General features: G+C 36.8%; 1 pseudogene; it reads left to right on the top strand.

Moving 5' to 3' along the window:
* The first annotated feature begins 3,395 nt into the window (after positions 1 to 3,395).
* On the top strand, positions 3,396 to 3,652 carry LOC144218577 (ubiquitin-fold modifier 1 pseudogene; annotated as a pseudogene).
* Positions 3,653 to 6,248: the final 2,596 nt, after the last annotated feature.

Genomic DNA, 6,248 nt, shown 5'->3' with positions numbered 1-6,248 from the left:
TTGTCTATTCAGATTTTTTGTTCATATTCCTATATTCTTAAATCATAGGTTCACTTATAAACATAAATTAAATAATACATAATTAAGAATAGGAACAATTTAAAATTTTATAATTGTTGAAACTCGCATGGTTGCTTGCGGTTGTTAGCTTAATGAAGAAGTGAACTGAGTAATCAAGTCAGACTGCTTATCTGTCTGACTTCTGCTGACCACTGCTCATGTTCACTTGATACGGATTTGTAAGCTCTCAAACCATTCTATTTTGAAAGAAAATAAGTTAAATATTTTATTCATTGATTTGAGTGAAAAATAGGAATTAAAACAGATCCAATACCTCTTTTAAGACAGGACGAGCAGTTTTGGTTCAGAGTGAGTATGTTCAGTTAATCAAATACTTGAATGTTAGTTTGGCTCAAGGTACTGAAGTGGTTTCAAGTGGAAAATGGATTATGAATGTAGCAGGAGAGAGAAGTTCAAGGGACAGGATATGATTTCCATTTTGGACACCTTGAGCCTGAGGTGCCAACAGAATGTCTCTGTAAAGGCATTACAGAATTAGGCTCACGTGAGAAGTCTGACTAGACCCCTGGCTAGAAGTGTAGGTTCAGAGGGTAACTGGGGGTGGCTCAAGTCGGTTAAATGTCCAACCTCAGTTCAGGTCATGGTCTCATGGTTTGTGAGTTTGAGCCCCACATTGGGCTCCGTGCTGACAGTGAGGAGCCTGCTTGGGCTTCGTTCATTCTCTCTGTCTCTCTCAAAATAGATAACTTAAAAAAAAGAAATGTAGCTTCAGGAATTATATGGATAGAGCTTCAAGTCATGAGGCTAGATCATATCACTGAGGAAGGAAGAAGAAAACAGGGCAAAGACTTGAGCATAGTTGGGTGTCCAAAGGAAGGGAAATTCTACCCTGTCTACAGAAGAAAAGGACCTAGAGTCAGAGGTATGTAACATAATAAAGTTCATTTCACTTGTGGATATCTTACTCACAAACATCTGTATGACTCAGTGGGAAAGTGCAAAAGTAATATTGGTTCTTTTCCCTACATGCATGGTATAGTGCTAGAGTGCTAGGCAAGGAGAGGGGAGGCTTACAAAGACCATTCTGAACAACTTTAAATTTAAAAATATATATGTATCTATATATGTGTATATATTCATTCACTATCCTGCTTGACTGAGGTAAAAGATGAATGAGTAAAATACATGTCCATGCTTAGACCAGAACAGAACATAGTTAATCTTGATCACTCATTAAATGTAAACCATTGTTATTGTTGTTTTTGTTTTATAAACTGGGTGGAGATCCTAGCTAAAAATGCATGGAAATTAGATAGTGCTTATATAATTTGTTTTATATTTTTTACTTGATGGCTGTAAATATAATTAGATTGTTAAATGAGGGTGCATATATTGAGGAGGACAAGGATTTGTTTCGTTTGGAGTATTTGGTTAAAATCTTAGAGGAAGTAGGACTTGACTTGGTTTTCAAGGATTTTTAGATGGGCAGGTTTTTTGGCAAGGAGGATGAAGTGAAGAGCAGCAGGAGTCAAGGCAGAGGAAACGCAACATCAGTTGAAATGTTCTTGATTAGTAAACCATTTCTTGAAAGGTTCATTTTTTTATTTTCAAAAAAAAATTTTTTAATGTTTATTTTTGAGAGAGAGGGAGACAGCATAAGTGGGGGAGGGGCAGAGAGAGAGAGAGAGAGAGAGAGAGAGAGAGAGAGAAAGAGAATCCTTAGCAGGCTCCAGGCCCTGAGTTGTTAGCACAGAGCCCAACTCGGGGCTCCGACCCATGAACTGCAAGATCATGACCTGAGCTGAAGTTGGATGCTTAACCTACTGAGCCACCCGGGCACTCCACATTTTTTTTATTCTAAAGTTTATCATTTGTTATGAAGAGGAGAGGTGATTTCTCATCTACTGAGAAGGTCATAGACCAGATAATCTTTTAAAGATTGTGATGTTAAAAAAGAAGCTGGAGACCATGTTTATTGCAATTTAACACCTGAAAATTAACCTTATCATTACATATCTGCTTTTTAAGACTTCATTTATTTCCTGATAGGTGTTGTAGGCATCACCAATTTGTCTGAAGTTTATTCAGAGTCACAGAAATAAGCTTTCAGGTAATGTGTGTCATGAAGTTCTGAGAAGTTAATTTTTTCCACTTTCTGAAGAAATCTTTGTTTTTAAAAAATTTTGTGGTAGCTCTGTGGAAGAGTGAACTTTCTTCAGAGTAGCTGTAGTTAAGTTGCGATTTTGCAGCTTCAGGGTTAGTTTAATTTGTCAGTCATTAAAATTTGTGGGTAAGAAATATCAGATAACATTGTGGTAATAACTTGGTAGTTAGTTCTGTTTTGTTCACACTTAAGTTTTAAAATCTGCCTCTGCATGCGCATGACAACTTGACCTTGATACAAAATTCTGTCATAGTCTTTTTCTTTCAAAACTCCCTGAGCAGTTCTTTTCCTCCCCTCTATATTTAATGCTGTACATAGTATTAATATCTACTAGATCTCTTTAATTTCTTAATCTGTCTATTTGTGGGATTTTTTTTAGTGTGTAGACTTTGAGATCTAGAAATTTCACCAGGATTTGACTAGGTGGGAGTTTATTAATTGTTTTTTTTTTTCAACGGGGTACAGTGGAGCTGCATTTTAGTTAGACATTAGATTTAAAGTCTGTAAGTAAAGTGAAGACTGCATATTATTATATTTCCCTTTATTTATTAAAAAATTCCCCATATTATTTATTTCCTTTTCATACCTTGGAAAAGTATGGAGGCTGATACTTCATATCTCAGTATGTAGGGCATAGTTTTTCCGTCTAGTATTGGAACAAATTATTGCCTTTGTTAAGTACTGAACAAAGAGGAACACTTACATTTATATTGTTCAAAAACATTTTTTTTTAAACTCTAGAACTGTGCTGTGATGAGATGCCCATACTAAGGCACCCTGGAGCGGAGTTCAACTTGGAGAATAAGTTCATGTCAGATTGCATGCTTATATTGAATGGCAGCTATGTATATTATTTCACATTTTCTCTCATATGTGGTTGAATTCTTTTAACTTAAAATGTCTGTACGATGTGACTTCTCTGTTTAGTGAGTCTTTTTGTTCTGAATGCACACGTCTCTGTTAGGGTATGACAGTTTATTCTTTTATTACCTATACTCCGTTTTCTTTTTTCTGGAATTCCAGAGACATTTGTTCTTTTGTATCTTTCCTCCGTGACACTCTATTTCTTGTTTTTTTTGTGTGTGTCACTTAAGAACTGTATTATTAGATGAATACAGATTTGGAACGTTATCTGTCTGATTAAAGTCATGCTGTGGACCGCGGAGGAAGCGGGATACTGGGCGGGATTGGCGGGAGGTCTCTGTCCAGACTGGTTCCACCATGTCGAAGGTTTCCTTTAAGATCACGCTGACATCGGACCCGCTGCTGCCTTACAAAGTACTTAGTGTTCCTGAAAGTGTAGTCTTAAAGTTTGCGGCAGAAGAATTTAAAGTTCCTGCAGCAACAAGTAGAATTATTACCAATGATGGAATAGGAATCAATCCTGCATAGACTGCGGGAAATGTTTTCCTAAAGCATGGGTCAGAACTGCGAATTACTCCTAGAGCTCGTGTTGGAAGCTGTTAATATCCACTACTTGGAACATAAGATTACCTTTCCAAATAAAGATCAGTATTGCTGTGCAAGTGAAATCAAGCATTTAAAACACTCTGAAAACACCAGTAGTTGATGCGATGATGAAGGGTGACTCTCCCTCCTTGTTCTCCACACTCTTCCTGTGCACAGAGGCCGCCTTCTCCCCAGAAGGTCATGGTTTGTCGTTGCTGCCTCACAACACACACGCTTAGTTCATTTGGGGTAAATGGGTTCTCCAGCTGTGTTTTGTAAGTGCTGGATGCTTCTGATAACTCTTTCTGAGAGCATTTAGAAAATTAAAGTTTACCGAATCCTCCTATTTGAGTTAAAAGTCTAAAGGATTGTGGACACATGGCAGTTTGCTTGATAGCATCTGACTTGAAGACTTAAAAATATTTGAATTCTTAATTGTATGTTGTTTATGATAAAGGATACAGACATATCCGTCAATACTAGCTACCTTAACTTTTTGTCATTTATGTTTTTTAACTTTCAAATTATATCAAAATCCCCCAAATTGAATTTTCTTTGATCTAGCCCTTATATGTAAAATTGATATCCCACACCAAATAGTTTTTTTTTTAAATGTTTTGTTTATTTTTGAGAGAGAGAGAGAGAGACAGCTTGAGCAGGGGAGGGTCAGAGAGAGGGAGACACAGAATCTGAAACAGGCTCCAGGCTCTCAGCTGTCAGCACAGAGCCCAACGCGGGGCTCGAACCCAGAACCATGAGTTCATGACCTGAGCTGAAGTCGGACGCTTAACCGACTGAGCCACCCAGGCGCCCCCCACACCAGATAGTTTTAACCGTGATCTTGCAGAATCCAGTACTGGTGAAAATTGAGAATGAAGGAGAAGTGCCTTTTGCTGAGTTATGTATCCTTGATCAGTCTCTTTAAATACAGCCTTTAAAACAGGACCCCTCAAGAAGCTCTTGTCTTATTGAGGATGAAATTTCTAAATAGCATTCAGGAAGAGAGTATTTAAAAAGATCTGAAATTCACAACAGAGCCCTGGGAAATGCTAATTGGAAATGCTGGTGATCATATTTACTAAAGACCCAACATTTAAGGAATGTTTAGTCATTCAAGTGAATAAGAAGTCAAGAAGGGCATCCCGGGGAAGCCCCAATTACTACTTTTCTAATGAGGAGGAAAGAAACAAAAGACAGCAGTGACAGGGAACAGAAGGCTGTAGCAAGTGTCACATAAAAAGCTACCTGGAGTGCAGAGGGTATGTTGTGGGGAACGGAAGAGGAAATGAAAATGTTTGACATTGTCAGAGGGAGCAAAAGACAAAGTGAGAAAGCGAAGTGTAGGCTTTGTCAACAACAGACTTCAGAATTCCCTTCATAAGTCAATAGTGGAAATCAGTATGGGTGCAAATCTTAAAAGATGAAAGGAAGGCTCCTAGTTATTCAGAACCAGAGCTTGGCCTGTGGTATTCGTGATGGTGAGCTCTCTGGGGGCAGCCTTTGTGTCTGTCTTGCTGTTTTGAGACCTGGAAATGTAGGCCTTCAATAAATACTTGTTGGATTATTCATGAATAAAGTATCACTAAGACCAGTTTTTATCTAAGTGTGTTTCAATTCCCTTCCCTGTCACCGGCCCTGGGTTTATTAGGGAAAAAACGAATAAGGAAACGTAACAGGGTCACCATCTCAAGGGGGATATTGTTAAGTTTAAGCAATTAACCGGATGTTGTCATGTATTTGACAAATGAACAGAATGTTTCTGAATTGTAAAGGTAGAAAAATGTACTTCTAATATTTGGGGAAGGTTTTATTTTTATAAATTGATGCTCAAAGACCCCTGGTTCTTAATATTACTAAGCTTCAGTTAACCAGAAATTTATGAATACCCATTCCTGGAACTGTTTTTGCTTAGGTATCCCTCCATCATCCTGTTTCTACAGCAAAACCTGCCTGTGGTGTTCACAGGTTTACGATGTCCTGTGCCATAAAGTAATTTGTTTAATATTTCTGTTCTTTGGTGTTTTGAAAATTTTGTTGTAGGAATTCTTTAAATACATTTTCCTAAGGAACTGGACATTTTGTAATTAAGTAAATGTGATTTGTAAATTTTTTGTGCAGAATGTTTTGAAGGATCATATTTTGTTTAAATGTATAGTTGGCACATAACTAATATCTTACGAAAATACGTTTTAGGAGACCATAAAAAAAAAGTCATGCTATGTACCTTAAAGTCTACTTTTTCTGATGTTAATATGGCCCTATCAGCCGACTTTTTAGTGGCTTAAGTGTTTCCTTTTATTTTCAGCCTTTTTGTAGTCTTTATGTTGCTTGTGTAACATATTGTTAGGTTCTCTTTTTTTATTTAGTCTGACAAGTTTTGTCCTTTTACTAGAGTGTTCAGTCTATTTACATTTAATGATATGTTAATGGTATATTTGACTGATATATGTGGCTTTGAATCTTCCATTTTATATTTACTATAATTGCTTTGTTCTGTGTTTTCATTTCTCTCTTTTCCTTGTCATCTATTGATTATTTTCAGTTGTGCAGTTTTTCCCTCATTTAGCTTACCAGATATAAAAATATTATATATATATAATATATATATACTTTT

This window comes from Crocuta crocuta, unplaced genomic scaffold, assembly GCF_008692635.1.
Source record: "Crocuta crocuta isolate KB4526 unplaced genomic scaffold, BGI_CrCroc_1.0 scaffold130, whole genome shotgun sequence".
NCBI lineage: Eukaryota > Metazoa > Chordata > Mammalia > Carnivora > Hyaenidae > Crocuta > Crocuta crocuta.
This window is presented reverse-complemented; position numbering and strand designations above follow the sequence as displayed.